At 45.6% G+C, this 15656-nt stretch overlaps 2 long non-coding RNA genes across 2 annotated transcripts in view; one reads left to right on the top strand and one right to left on the bottom strand.

Annotated features, from left to right (window-relative positions):
* LOC147583511 (uncharacterized) overlaps window positions 1-15656 on the bottom strand; it is a 152447-nt gene that overhangs the window by 125693 nt on the left and 11098 nt on the right. The gene's annotated exons all lie outside the window — the stretch shown is intronic.
* The window catches only part of LOC147583510 (uncharacterized), a 61003-nt gene continuing 57414 nt past the window's right edge, over window positions 12068-15656 (top strand). The window contains exon 1 of the long non-coding RNA XR_015248284.1: window positions 12068-12356. This is a non-coding gene — a long non-coding RNA (uncharacterized LOC147583510). The remainder of the gene's footprint in view (window positions 12357-15656) is intronic.

Below are 15656 nucleotides of genomic sequence, written 5' to 3'. Positions count from 1 at the left end.
TCTCGAGAAATTTGTGCTAAGTTTGTTCCCTTGAATGCAAATGCCCAGCATGGTCCAAGGGTATACCAATGAGATGTGAGGGGGCAACTGAGAGATCAATTCAAAGAGATAGAAAGCCTTGGCCTTGACTCTTAACTCTGCCCCTTACACAGGGAGCTGTCAGGTGATTTGACTACTCTGGGCCTCCACTTTCTCACCTGTAAAATGGGGATGACTACCCCCTGAGCTTCCCAGGTGACTCAAGACTTAACCTCCCTGCTGTCCCTGATTTCTCCCTCATTCTCCTGCATGTGCAATCCACCGGCAAGCTCCACAGTGAAACACTTCCAGAATCCAAACACATCTCTTCCACTTCCCCGCTGGCACGTAGGTCTGAGCCACCATCAACTGTGACAAGGACTCTCGGTATCCAATTCCTGAGGCACCAGCAGTGACCGGTGGAGGCAGTACAGCGGGCCCTACGGCAAACAGTTGTGTGTTGGTTCCTGCATTTGGAGACCCACACCCTGAGGTCTGCCATAGCTTCCCCGCTTCCTTTGCCTTGTCTTAGCCCTTCCAACCTCTTCACCCTCTTCAGAGCGATGGTGTAACGCAGGATCAAGGCCTGGCCTCTGCTTCCACTGCGGCCCGTGAAGCCCTCTGTGCCTGGCCCAGCTTCCACTCAACTCCACTTTCCGCCTCGTGCCTTCTAGAGCTCCAGTGTACTGGCCCTCAGTCTCCCTAGATGTGCCAGGTGTGTTCCCACTTTGGGACTTAGCCCTCGTTCTTCCCTCTGTATCTTTGCAGCCTGATCCTTGGTGTCCTTCAGCTCTCAGCTCAGTGAGGGCTTCCCTGACCACCCATGCAAATAAAACAGGCCTGGAGTCACTCTGCCACCTCCGTCTGTTTCATTTTCTCCACAACGCTGATACTACTTGAAACTATGTGTTTGCTTAACGGCGCAGGAACTAGAACGTATACTCCACAAACGCAGGGATATCCTTTGTCTTATTCACTACTGTGTCTCTGGGCCCTATACTAGAGCCTGGCACATAATAAGTGCTCAATAAGTATTTGATAAATAAAAGAAGAAAGGAAAGGAGAGGGGGCAGGAGGCAGAGAGGGAGCTATCAAGACTATCAAGACTCCATTAGAAAATTCTCATAAGCCACTTAGCACAGTACCTGGCACTTGGGAACTACTTAATACATGGTGTTATTATTCATTTATTAGAAGTGTGGGCAGTGTGCGTGTGCACACATGCACACACACACGAAAACACTTTGCCTGGATTCACCTGGCGTCTGAAGAGGATATTCGAATCCTCTGACGAAGCAACATTCCCACTGGCTCCCCTGGAACTAATGCTTGAACCTAGTTCAGACCCCAGGGGTTTGGAGTTCATTTTCTTTTGGCAATCCGTCGCCTTTTCTTTTCTAAGGGAAAAAAATAAAATACAAAAAGACACTCACATAACATCTTGGAGATCAAGTGGCTCTTGGAAAACTGCGTTTTGATGAGTGAGGGAATCAAAACCATATGGATTAGATTCTCCTTAGATCTCCTAGGGGGAAAGGGGGGCGGGAGCAGGGGAAGGGTAGGATGACTGCAAGATTCAGCATTGATTTTTATGAACACAAAGCTAGTTCATGAAGGATGGTCTGAGATGTAGCAGGTCGTTCAAAGCAGTTTGTTGACCACATGCCAGCTGACTCAAAAGAGAAGAGAAGGAAATATAAAAGTTTTTTTTTTTTTTAAACACTCCTGTTTCTTTTCTTCTGATATTCCCTCCCCCACAGGGGCTGACTTTGGGGTCTTGTCAGTGACCGGCAAAGAGTAGTGGCTAGACGTTAAGTTTGTACAATTTCTCCCAGAAAGCAGCCTCTACCTCTTTCTCAGAGGAAAGAGTCTAAAATAATCTGCTGAAGCCAAATATTTGTAATCGGGTACTTAGAGGAATGCCATTCATTTTTTTTTTTTTTTTTAATGGTTGTATTTCTATCTGCATTTTGCTGATCTGGGCAAGTTGCAGAGGACAGACTAAGAGACTGCATACAGCATGATTCACACTGTCATTTGCTGGGAGAGGAAGTCACGAGGAACAAGAGCTTCCAACGTTTTGACTTAAATCACAGAGAAACCTCAAAAGCAGTTTCCTCTGTGCTTATCCTAATCTCCTGAAAGCAGGTGACACGGCTGACGACCAGCCTATATGATGCACGGGTCACAGGGAACGCTGACTGACCATTTACATAGTGCTCATTTCATCCCCCCCGCCCACTTCAAGGGACGTGCTCTCACTGTTTTCATCTTACAGAGGAGACTGAGGCAGAGAGGTGAAGCAGCTTAACTAAGGTCACACAGCTGGTAACTGGTGGAGCTGGGATTTGAACCAAGGTTCTGCCAATGCCAGAGCCTGTACTCCTAACCATTATTTCCCTCCAAATAGCCTGCACTTTTGGAATCTGTATCTTTGCTTTTGTTTTTCCATTCATCTGAAAAAACCTTTCTTGCTGTTCCCACCTTTCCTCCCAGCAACCTGCCAAAAATAAATCCCCCGCCCTCTGTGCTATGCCCCATGTGTCCATGGATCCTTTTGGAAGCTCCCAAATTGGTTGGGACCTCTCCCACCTCTGAACTCCAGGAAACCTGGTGCCTCCCTGGGGCTGCCCAGCCCATTCTGCGTCATAAACTCAGCCTAGCATGATGATTAGGTACCTTGCTTTTAAATGATGAGACACGCCTGCATTTATTCCCCTGCCGGGACACTCTAATTTACAAACCACTCTGAGGGACTCAGCTTCCTCATCAGAGGAAAAATAAAATGACCCGGTGTGAGCAAGCCACGAGCTAAATATGCAGGGCACACAGCAAGCATGCAATTCATGTCGGCTACTGTGTTCTAGTTCCTTGGCCGCCTGTTTGAGCTCTCCCACCTGACTGTAAATTCCTCCAAGGAAATGTAATAGTCACTGATTTAGGCAGTGATTGCATTAGGCATTTCACTAACTGGGTTTAAAGGAGAGAGGAGAGAGGGGCGGGTGGGGAAAGGAGATAGAAAGACAGCTCAGAGGGAATAAGGGCAGCCCCTCCAGACAGTGCTTGTCACGGGACAGTGGTTCCAGGATTAGCACATCCAATCCTTCCGGCAGCCCTGGGAGGTAAGTGCTGTTATTACCCTCATTTTACAGATGAAGCGACTGAGGCCCAGGGGGTTGAGTGACCTGCCCATGGCCATATATTTGGTAACACAGAGTCAGGATCTGAACTCCAACACTCTGAGTCCAAAGTCCAAGGTCTTAACCTACTAATCTAGACTGCCCCTAAAAAGGGGGATTTTAAAGCTTTCAAATAGCAATAAACAAAAAGGCTAGAAGTATCCAGTCTGGATTGATGGGTATTTAATGGGTAGAAATGTTGGGCCACAAATTCACCAACACTTTGCCCAGAGTTTATCCAGTGGGAAGAAAGCACTGGGGGTTTCCCCCCAAGAAGCCATGTGGGTTTTGTGCACACACTCTTGATAAAACAGACAAAACTCTGGCTGAGGTGATGGTTCAGGTGGGATCCATGTATATATTTTATCATGCTTGTATGTCATTTCATGTTTTTTTTCTTGAAGGACTTGATTTAACACATACCTCAAGGTGAGGTGAGGTAAATAAATTCTAAGATTGGAGAAAAAGCAAGAGATCACTATGTTGGGGGAAATATCTAAATTAGTCCTAAGAAGGTGGTGGTGGGGAGTGTCAAGGAAGGCTTCCAAGGGACGACTGGGTTGAGACCAGTTGGCTTAGTGAGGAACACACCGTAGGTAGGTTCACTCAGTAGCCATTTCCAAACCCTTTCTCCTTTTGTGTTCCTTGATGGAAGCTTGAAGAGCTAATAGTTTCCTAGCCTCCCTTGAAGTCAGAGGGGTCCACATGACCAATTTCAGCCATTATAATTCCAACAGAAGTCTGTGGGAGGATTTCCTGGAAAAAAGTTTTACTTTCCTCATGACCGAGACAGAAAGGGCAGGCTTAGCCCTTTCCCATTCTTCCTGCCTTGAATGCTGGTATAATGGCTGGAGCTGCAGTAGCCACCTTATGACCATGAGGCATCAGGGTGTAGACAAAAGGCAAGGAAATGGCACAGAACCAGCCCTGTCATCATTGTGATGCTGAAGCAATTCTGCCTACCTCTACATTTCCTGTTATGTGAAAAAAAAAAAAAAAAAAAAAAACCACTATTTGAACCCCTCTAAGTCCTATTTTTTTCCATGACTTGCAATCAAAAGCATTTCTAATGCATCCCCTAGGCAAAGTGGGAAAATAATGACAAAAAAAGATGAGGTGTTCAAGGCAGAGAGTCCAGCATGTGCAAAAACCTGGCGGAGACAAAGACTAGGGCATATCTGAAGATAACAGATACCATGTAAGTGAAGTATATGTTATTGGTGCCGGGTGCTGAGTTTTGGGTGCTGGCTGTGGTGAGAATGACACTGGAGAATCACACAAGGGCAAGGGCTACACATGCAGGGCATTTTACAGCTCATAAGTTTAGAATTTGGACATTATCTCTAACAATGGGGCACCGTGGAAAGCTCTGTGTGTGTGTCAGCAGCTGAGATAACGTCACATTCTAAAAAGACCCTTCTGGCCTGACCTCCTTCATTCAATAAACACTTTGTGAGCATGGAAAAGTAAATTGGTGGGGCGCCTGGGTGGCGCAGTCGGTTAAGCGTCCGACTTCAGCCAGGTCACGATCTCGCGGTCCGTGAGTTCGAGCCCCGCGTCAGGCTCTGGGCTGATGGCTCAGAGCCTGGAGCCTGTTTCCGATTCTGTGTCTCCCTCTCTCTCTGCCCCTCCCCCGTTCATGCTCTGTCTCTCTCTGTCCCAAAAATAAATAAACGTTGGAAAAGTAAATTGGTAGAACCACTTTGGAAAACTGTTCTCAGGTATCTGATGCCCCAGCAATCCCACAACTAAGTACACATCGAAGAGAAATGAATGCACATGTCCACCAAAGGATAACTCCAAGTATGTTTACAACAGCTTTACTCATAATAGCCCAAAGCAGGTGGCAACCCAAATGCCCACCACGGCTAGGACAGCCAAATGATTTGCTGGCATCCTTGAGCAATGGAGTACTACAGAGCAAGAAAAAAACGAACTGTTGCCACAGGCAACATGAAGGATCAGAGGCCTACTGGTGAGAAAAGAGGCCTGCAGAGGAGATGGACAGTTGTGCTAGTCTGTGCCCTTCAAGGATATGCCAAGATTCAGTGTCTAAGAGGTGATTAAGGCAAACATCTCTGAGGGAAAATGGAGGTCACTGGGAAAGACTGGGAACCAGCAGGCTGTGGTGCAGGTCTGCTCCCTATGAGGGCAAGGAGGGAGGGAAGGAAAAAGGGAAGGAAGGGACTGTGTAGTTCCCTAGACCATGGTGTATATTTCCAAGGAAGCTCGGCAAGACTAATGGGGAGTCCTTGAGCCAAAACTGCCAGTCAGATGGTTCACTATCTCCCAGGAAATACCCTGCATGAGAGTTCCTGCCACATCCAGTTAAAGGTAGCAGGAGCCAGTGGGAAGAGTGTTCTCCCAGATATGAGATGACATATTTCAGAGCCCAGCAGAGTCAGCTGTAGGTCAGGCTCCACAGTCAATGATCTACGAGATGCATTTTCATGGCCACAACATCATACACTTCCATAGATGAAGGTAAGAACAGGCAACATCAGTGTTCAATGATAAAAGAATGCTGGTTAATTCTAGAATAAGTAGGGTTGGGACTATGAGAGAAAGGGCATGGGGAAGCCATCTATGGTGACTGGAAGTGTTCACTGTCTTGATTAGGGATGGTGACTGTGGAGTAAACATCTTTCAAGGCACCACCTAGGGTTGTGCACTTTGTAGGAAAAAATAAGAAGTTCATACTGAGCAAGCACTATCAAATGCCATGCTCAGCCCTGGGCACCCAGGGGTGACTAGAGCAGACAGGGATTCTGTCCCCCAAGGGGCAGGAAGCAGGAAGCGTGGTCCAGCATGTGAGCCAGCAGGGTCCCTGCTGAGGAGAATACTGGCAGTGAGCCTGGGGCATAAGATACTGTCTACAGATGGTCAAGTCCAAGAAGCATTTCATCAAAGACTCTTGAAAAGACAGAGTAAAACCACATGACAGGCTTTGCAAGAAGTAGAAGGAGATATAGGAAACCAAGTCAGGAACCATCAGAACTGCTTGCAAAGGAAACTGCTTTTGGAGAAATCAGTTACGGAAAAATTCAGTGTGACTGTTCACTGCTGGGACATCAGGGAGCCCTGAGCCCTGGGAACCACATCTTTCCTGAAGTCAAGCTCCTCTCCTCTGTGCTCACGAATCAGTTTCCTTTGGTTTACAGGATCTACTGGGAAATTACATTTGATATTTTCCAAAGCCCAGAAGGGGTTTCACACGTTTGTGAGGAGTGCTGGGAGGCAGGTAAAAGAATGTAGTCTCTGGACGGAAGGGGTATCATTCAGGGCCTCTTAGAACGAAACTGACCTATCATTTGGAGGAGATGCAAAATGGAACTCACCTTGTTCTGGAAAACTGAGGATGTCTCCTGCGAGTTCACTGCTCACAGAAAGTTTTCTGCGGAAAAGCGCTGGTATTGATCATTCCTTAAGGAACAGTTTCAAAAAAGCAAACTCATTCCAAATGACTTCTGTGTTTTGCGAGTGCTTCTACTATCAGCCCTTAATTTCCAACCCTTTTCAATTTAACATGGTGATGTTGACTATCAGGCTTTGAAACAAAACATGTAAATATATACATATATTTTAAATTTATTTCAAATCACCATGCCCTCAAAATGTGAGCCTCCAGAAGGAGGAACTATGAATAGAACATTTTACACTTGTCTAACTTTTCCTGAGATTTTTTTTAACTGTCCTATCTTTTCAGTCTGTGGTAAATGCCAAAAAAATACCTCTCCAATAATTTACTGTGCTGAGATGGCAGTGTAATTGAGTCACCCAAGTTAAGCACTTCAGGAAAATTTCCATCAGGTGCCATCATGTTCTCTGGCCTAAGCTTTATTTAAACTCACTGGATCAATCTGAATCAATTTGACATGTACACACTTCAGGGCATGGTTAGTTTCAAATCAATTAAGCTCCTCATGACTTTATGATTAAGAACCCAAGGTTATAAAACATTAATATAAAAATCACAAATTGTAAAGTGAAAAGTAAAATCTCCACCTAACATTTCATAAAAATCACCAAATCATTATGTAAGCTTCATTAAACAAACAAGGTAAGAGTAATTAGGTGGTAAATTGAGTACAGCGGTTTCCAAAGGCTCTAATTGGGATGGACCAAACAGTTTAATAACAACAAGGAAGCCAGGGTCAAGTGCAGCCTTTGCAGAATGTGGACCTGAAAAGAACTCCTCCGTGGTCTGGTGGTCCTTGCAGGAGGAACACACAAGAGTTCCCAGGAAAAGCAGAGAGTGGGCTCAACACCTTCTGGCTCTCCCCTAACCTTGGTCAGGCTGCCCTACACCACCGGACACATCATAAGGACCTACTCTTGGCTGGAGCCATCAGGCAGCCACGTGAAAGCATTTTAAGGATCACAATGTAATGTGATTCTTCCCTTCTAGAGTTACTTGGAATTTTTCTCTCCTGGTTTTGGAGCTCAGAGGAAGCAAGTAAAGAGGAAGGAGTGAATTCAAGTTTACATTAAAATAATGAGGACTTCCAGGCCCCTTGATAAGTTTGATCATTTTCATTTATCTTTACAATTCCTGTGAGGATGAGAGGGGTTCTCTTACTTCTCACCCTGTTTTAGACACTGAAGCACAGAAAATTTAGGTAACTTATCCCACAGTCACACAGCAAGGAAGGGGCAGAACCCGGGCGTGTGTGATTCAGAAAGATGAGTTCTTCACCTCTGCAGGGCGGAGAGGCCTCTTGCATGCATTTATTCAACACATACCGACTGAGGGCCTCTGCCTCCTCTGTACCAGGTGTTTCCGGGCTAAAGATCAGGGCGAACCAAACAGGCAGGTTCTTGCCCTCACAAGGGGCTTTCATTCTAGGGCAGAGTGGAGTGAAAAGTAAATAAATAATCTGATAAAGTCAGAGTGATAATGCTCTGCAGAGAGTGTTCAAAGGGTACCGTGATAGTGATGGGTGGCATCTTTGACTGGGTGGTCACCTCTTAAGAGAGGGCATATGAGCTGAGGTATGAATGACAAGAAGGTGACAGCTATCCTGAGTTTAAGGAGACAGACACTCTGTTCCAAGTGGGGAGACAGGTGCAGAGGCCTCAAGGAATTAATAGGACCTCGGCACCTGCCTCCTCTCTTCATCTGTTTTCTCTCCCCTTGAATCTGTATGTGTCTCGTGACTTACTTTCACCAGTAGAACGTGGTACAGTGACAGTGTTTTGGTGGGTGAGCCTAGTATTCTGGCAATTTCCTATTTCACCCTCTTGGAGCCCTGACCCAACATGTAGAGGGATCCAGCTACAATGCTGGCGAGGCCATACAGAGAGAAATACACACGAGGCTGGCCCTAAGCTAAGGAGCCAATCATGTGAGAGAGGGTCTCCAGCCCCAGTAAAGCTCCCAGCCAAATGCAGCTCCATGAGCAACCCCACTGACACCTCAGGGGGACAGATATGAGCCTCCCAGCTGAGCCCAGCTAAGCCACAGAACTGTGAAAAAGAACCCACGGTTGTTGCTACGGGCCACCAAGCTTCAGGATGGTTTGTTTTGTAGCAACAGATCATTAAAGCAGCTAGTGTGACTAGGGTTAAACAGAGCAAAGGGGGGTGGCAGAGGGTGAAGCGAGACTTCACTCTCCACCAAGAGCTGGATCTGGTAGGACCCATGAGTCAGAGTAAGCAGTTGAGATGTCATTCATGTGGTCGAGAGCCACCAGAAGGTTCAAGGGGCATGACAGGATCTGATGATTTATATATTTTTAAAACGTATTCTGGCTGTTGTGTGGTGAGGGAATAGTGGGGTCGGAAGAGCAAGAGAAGAAGCGAGAAGACATCGGATAGGCGGCTACTGTAGGAATGCCTGCAAACTGAACCAAGGTGGTGGCGGTAGAAATTCAGTGAACTGATTTACGGCGTGTTCTGGAGATAGAGTCAAGAGTACGTGTTGCTAGATGGAGTGTCTTGGGACCGGCTGGCTGAGGATAACTCCCTGATTTTAGGTTTGAGGAACTCAGCTGATATCATACAGTTCTCCAAGCATACTCCCGGGTGCTCTGACATCTGGTGATGAGAGGAAAGGAGATTCAGCCAGAGGCAATGAAGGAGCAGCCAGTGAGGTGGGAAGAAACCCAGAAACTCTAACGGTTCCCGGAAGCTAGGGGAATACAGTTGTTAAAGGAGGAGGACGAATCAAATGAAGTCAATATTGATAAGGACAGATAGGACCATTGGTTCTCGGAACCAAGGGAAGTCACTGGTGAGCCACTGAGTCATTGCTAACGCACGAAGGAACCGTCTAGAAGGATTATACATTTCATCAGAGTGGCACAGAACAGAAATTTGTTCTCACACCTCCCTAATCAATGCCATGATAGTAGCTAAAGCCCCAAGTCTTTGGTCAATACAGGGGTGGAGAAGAGGCTATTAAGTATGCTGAATTGACTGATTTTAAACTTTTAAAGAGAACGTTTTCCCACAGATGCCATCAGGAAGAACGAAGGCTCAAAAGGGAGTATATAGAAATGAGTTCTAGGAATGCGGGACAAAAATACAAAGTAAGTTAAATTTGATATGCATCTTCGATACATGGCTCAAAAATATCCTGGGGAAGGGAGGCAAGGGCAGGATAGCCGGGCAATGATTAGGAACAATAAAGTCATTCCTATTTATCCCATCACTGCGTGGAGACACTTGAAGAAACAGGTTGTGCAGTAGGGGGGAACGGCCCAGGGTCAGGCACGGAGCTGACCTCCTCCTCACACACACACACACACACACACACACACACACACACACACACACACACACCCCGTGAGCACCATTAGTGCTCTTATCTCTGTTTTGTTGATGAGAAACTAAGGCTCGCGCCAAGGCCCCAGGGCAACTAAATGACAGAGTTCAGGTTCAAACCCCGGCTAATGTGACTTGAAAATCTAATATTTTAACCCTGCTTCCTTCAGAATGCCTTCTTTAATCACAACAGAAGAAACCAGGGCACACTGTTATGCATGGAGAATTACAGGCTGCAGTTGGAAGGATATTTCTCCATTTTTTTTTGACAACTAAAATTAACTTCTTTGTCAGGTCCCCAATTCTTGGGGCGGCAGAAACAAAATCACTCCCATTTAGGAATTTCTCTGACTCTCCCCCAGGCTGACCTCCCAGTTCTGGAGGCCCTAGGGAATGCCAAGGCACGTGAAGCTTCCGTGTCCCCTTCTGTGCTCCCCCTGGCACCCTGAGTCTTTCTCGGGTTCTTTCTGCCTAAACTCCCTGATGGGCCATCTCTACCTAACTGATTCCACACTAAGCTGGCCATGGGAACCCTGGGGGCTCCCCTCGACTATCCAGGGAATGGAGTCGTGTTAGTTATGTGACTCTGGGCAAGTTATTTAAGTGCTTTGTGCCTCAGTATCCCTATCTGTAACATCAATGGTCTTAAAGGGATGTTAGAGAGTTAGAAAAGAAAATATTCGTAAAATGCTTAGGACAGTGGTTGGCACAGGACAAATGCTTCACTAAAGTTAACTGTCATTGGGGGTGGGCGGGAAGAAAACAATGACTCTCACTGACCAAGTTTTTGTCTTATGCTTGGACTGTAGCTTTAAAATCCAAAATGCTGGAACTTTAACCCTGTTATTCCCTCGATTCTGTAGCATCCTTTCTTTCCCTGGACAACAAAAGCAAATTGTCTATGGGGTGCCTGGGTGGCTCAGTCGGTTAAGTATCCGATTTCAGCTCAGGTCACGGTCTTACCGTTGGTGAGTTTGAGCCCCACATCGGGCTCCACACTTATAGTGCAGAGCCTGCTTGGGATTCTCTCTCTCCGTCTCTCTCTGCCCTCCCCTGCTGGCTCTTTCAAAAGTTAAATAAATAAACTTAAAAAAAAAAAAAAGCAAATTATCTGGCTCCACAAATTTGGGACTTTGGGGGTGGGGTGTGGTTTAATATCTCAAAATCCCACCCTACCCAGTCATAGGTGGACAGTTCTGTTTGAGACCCTCTGAGTTGTCCTGCAGTGACCCCCCAATTCCCACTACCTTCCCGCCACAACACACACACACCCATCACTGTCTCCACTGCTGCTGTCTAGAGGGTAGAATTCTCTGGCATATAATTCCCCTACAACTCACACAGTTTATCTTTGGAGTCATATCCATTCATTGGATCTTTATTATGATCTTTGGGGAAAGAAAACCAGAATCTGCTCTCAGCTACCACCCTTTTCTCTTTTAACAAAAATTGTGTATACTCACAAATTTGTTCATAATTGTGACACTGGAGTTTTCCATTCTACAGACTTGTGTGTAGAGATTAGACTAGAGGTCTGCCATGCATATCTCTTAGCCACATGTTCAACATGTAAACATATTACCCCCAAATCAAATCTGCTAAAATAAATCTTTTGTGCATTATGGAAAACTTTAAACATATACAAAAGTCAAGGAGCCACCAATGTTCAGGCACTCATTACCCTCAACTCATGGCCAATCCCACTTCGTCCATCCCTAGCCATATATTTTGAAGCAAACCTCAGAGATGGTATCATGTCATCTGCAAATGTCACTGCGCTTCTAAAGACTGAGAATGCTCTTTTACAACATGGTACCGGGATCACAACTCTGGTAAAAAGTAATGATGATTCCTTAATATCATCAAAAAGCCAATCAGTGTTCAATTTTTTTTTTTTTTAGCAGCATCCAGTCTGATACATCAGGGTTGGGATTTGCACCTTGCAAATTGTTTTAGGAAACAGCCGGAGGCTGTCCGGGTGAATGATTCCATCCCTCCGTTTTCTTCACAGACAGGAACGTCATAGCCAAACCCACAGTGGGTTTTGCCAAGAACTCCAAAAAAGACAATCACGTGTCAAATAACCATGGAGACGCGGTTACAAAAGGAACACTTATTCCTTGCTCCCTTGTTTAGCTGCTGAGCGCTGATGCAGGAGGCAGGCGCCGCCTGGGGCTGCACACACCTGACGGTGTGCTCCTGGTCAGCTCCGCCTGAGCCTGCAAGGACTCGTCCAGCTGCTGTCAGTGTCAGTGCCGGGGATTAGCGTGCCCTCCTGGGGGAGTCCAACTGACCGCAGCGCTGGAAGAATCGGAATCTCCAGACTGTCCTTGTTAGTTTCTTCTAATGGTTCAGCAGCAGTTTGATATGAATCCAGCAGAGAACTTATCTGAGGTATTATTATTATTTATATTATGTTTCATCCGGTTCCAATGCTGATTATTTACATGACGAGCCTCGTGATATTAACCTAAGGGCAGTTCCAAGCCTAGTCCCTTGAAGTGACTGCATTCTTAGATTTGTGGCCTACAATGGCTTTCCTTTAGACACCTTACATAAATCAAGGTGCTGGTAAATGAAGAATGAAGTGATCCTATTATTACTTTAAAAAAATACATGCACAAAAATAGTCTGCTAACAGTTGCTCCGGTGCTCTGCCTCTGTTCCTTAGCTTTCCTGCTTCTGGGTCTTTCTGCTTCGGCTCTCCCAGGGCTACGGGAGGTAGGAAGGCCTGGAGTCGGAGAGTTAGCACCCCCAGTATCAACCAGTGAGGGGCCCATGTTGGTGGATAAAAGCCCCAGGTGGGATAACTCTGAGGGGTGTTCTACAGCGCTCCCCAGAGGTTCCAGACAGGCCTGAACCCCCGCTGTCCACAGAACTAGCCGATTCATTATCAGCAGCCCTCCCTGGACCATCTCATTTCCCCCATCCTCCATTAGTGCTTCCTACCATTACCTCCCACTGTAGGGTGACCAGTTCATCCTGGGAAATCCCCTAGTCCCAGATAAACCAGGACAGGTGAATACCTTATCTTCCAATAAATAAATAAATAAATAAATAAATAAATAAATAAATAAATCACTTATATTCAAATTCTAGTTCCAGGGTTGGCTTCTGGAGTATCTGAACCTAAGACAATCCCTACAGGCAGAAGAGTCTGGAATGAGATGCACCTCTTTTTTCTTTTTTTTTTTTTTTTTTTTTTTCAACGTTTTATTTATTTTGGGGACAGAGAGAGAGCATGAACGGGGGAGGGGCAGAGAGAGAGGGAGACACAGAATCGGAAACAGGCTCCAGTCTCTGAGCCATCAGCCCAGAGCCCGACGCGGGGCTCGAACTCACGGAGCGCGAGATCGTGACCTGGCTGAAGTCGGACGCTTAACCGACTGCGCCACCCAGGCGCCCCTCTTTTTTCTTTTTTAATATAATTTATTGTCAAATTGGCTAACATATAGTGTGTACAGTGTGCTCTTGGTTTTGGGGGTAGATTCCCGTGATTGAGATGCACCTCTTACCTGGGTATTCATTATGAATAGAGCCCACTGGAGTTGGGCAGTGGGTCAGTGAGGCAGTGTTGGGCTCCGTAGGTATTTGGGTGTGGGAATCTATGAGAATGGGTTCTCACCAAATCTGTATTTGACGTTTTTACGAAGAACATCATTTGTCTACTCTTTCAAAAGTACATAATAAAAACTTGGGGTTTTATAAGCAATTGGCAAATATTTGTTTTATAACTTTTCACGAGTCATCTTCATTCAAGTTTTTTTAAAGAAAGGAAAGAAACCAGATATTAAAAAAAAAAAAAGTTTTTTATGATGACTCAGGGCAGCGGTTTTCAAATCTTTTAAGCCTACAAATCTTGTGAGGCAATGCTACATGGGTCCTCCAGTTACAACCAGTTACAAGTGGAGCTGCTGGCACTAACACAGGGTTCTGGGGCTGGAGCCCCGCCCTTGCAGTTGCCCCGCCACCCGTCAGTCCCCCAACCCTCTTCCCTACCTCAGGTAACCACTAAGCACTTCCTAGGAAGCCTGAGGTTTTTGTTGGACCCCAGCATGCAAACCACTAACATAGGGGATTACTGAATGGCATGAAAAAATATCACTAACTTTTTACTTTAAAACATGTTAGAACATGAGAAGGGCAGGGCAAAAAAGAGCACATACATTCTGTCTTGAGTTTGTGGGGGGAAAAATAATAACACCTGTATTCATATACATTGAGAAAAGGCTGGAAAGAAATACATCAAAAATGTTCATGGTGGTCATCTCTGGGGGACTGGATCCCCATGATCTTTTCACTTTCTATTCTGTGCCAGCGATCTATTACCTCCATTTTCCACAGTGGGTAGGAATTATTTTTCAGGCGAACGAAATCCCAACACATGATTTTAAAGAGGGGAGGAGAGGAGGAAATATATTCCAAAGTCACATGCAGACAACAGCAGCATCAGACTAGATTTTCATTATTCCTAGATACCGATCTGAAGAGCAGGGCCTTTTTCAGTTTGAGAGGGTTTAGCCACTGAAGACTGCATAACACAGGTTATAGCCTGTCAATTCCATGCCCAGCAAGGTTTTTGAAGCTTCTGATAATGATATATGAACATTGCCCATAAAATAAGCAAAGCAGGGGATAACTCTCCTGCCCCCATTGCCATGCAGTGGTTCAGCCAGCAAAGTAGGCGGTGCCTTCTGTGACTGTGGGTATGGTCAGGTCAGCCGCATGGCCAAGGAGCATTTGAAAGGAGACTCGAAGCTTTGCCTGAGGCTATAGTAGAGAATTAGTGTTTAAATCTGTATTTCCCCAACTAGCTGCCCATCAGAGTCACCTAGGGAGATTCTTACAATCGGATTTCTGGCCCCACCCACGGATCACCTGATACCTCCTGAAGAGGACCTAGGACCTGCATTTTAAACAGATATGGCAAGGGCAATGGGGATACTTATGGGACAACTTCGTGAAGTTCATCATCACGGCTAGTCTGTAAGTTCTAGGAAACTTATATGCCTGTTTGCTGCTGTGACCTAGATACTGTGTGCACAACTCCTGGTGCTCTAAATATTCAGGGAGGCAACTATTTATGGAAAGTTCACTCTGTGCCTGACATTTTGCTAAGTAGTTTCAAGTCCATTCACCTTAATTATAACTCAAAGTACGCTTCTATCCATTTTGTCAAAGATGAAGCAGATTCAGAGGGGTTAAGAAACTTGACCAGTATCACCTAGAAAGAAAGAGAGGCACCACTGGAATCCTGGTCTGTGGCCCAAATGCTAGCTCATCTCATTCAGCTAACACACTTCTAGAAAGTTCCATGGCTTTTCCTTCCTTTTCCTGGGAGAAAAATGGAACCAGAATTCTCCACTCACCTTCCTCATCTCCTATCCTCTACCTGCTCCTTCACTGGTTTACACACCCGCACACATGCACACCCTCTTTTAAGTTTTACCTGCATCGAAAACAGCACCAGAATCCTACCCCCAGGATATTTTATACAGAGGTTTATTCTCACAATTTTCTCAGTTCTTGTTAAACATGTCTTTCCTAAGCTACAGGAAACCAGTTGTTCCTTGATTCCATTTTAATTCTCCAATTATTTGAAAGCAGTTGTTGTAAACCATCCTAAGCAATTTGCCTGTTCAAATTACGAGGCATTTGATGCTGGGTCCTTATCCTCCACTAGTCACAAGGCCT

Source organism: Puma concolor, chromosome A2, assembly GCF_028749965.1.
Source record: "Puma concolor isolate L17-30 chromosome A2, mPumCon1.1.hap2, whole genome shotgun sequence".
In the NCBI taxonomy this organism is placed as follows: Eukaryota; Metazoa; Chordata; class Mammalia; order Carnivora; family Felidae; genus Puma; species Puma concolor.
Note: the sequence above shows the minus strand (reverse complement) of the source record. Positions and strands in the feature narration are given on the sequence as shown.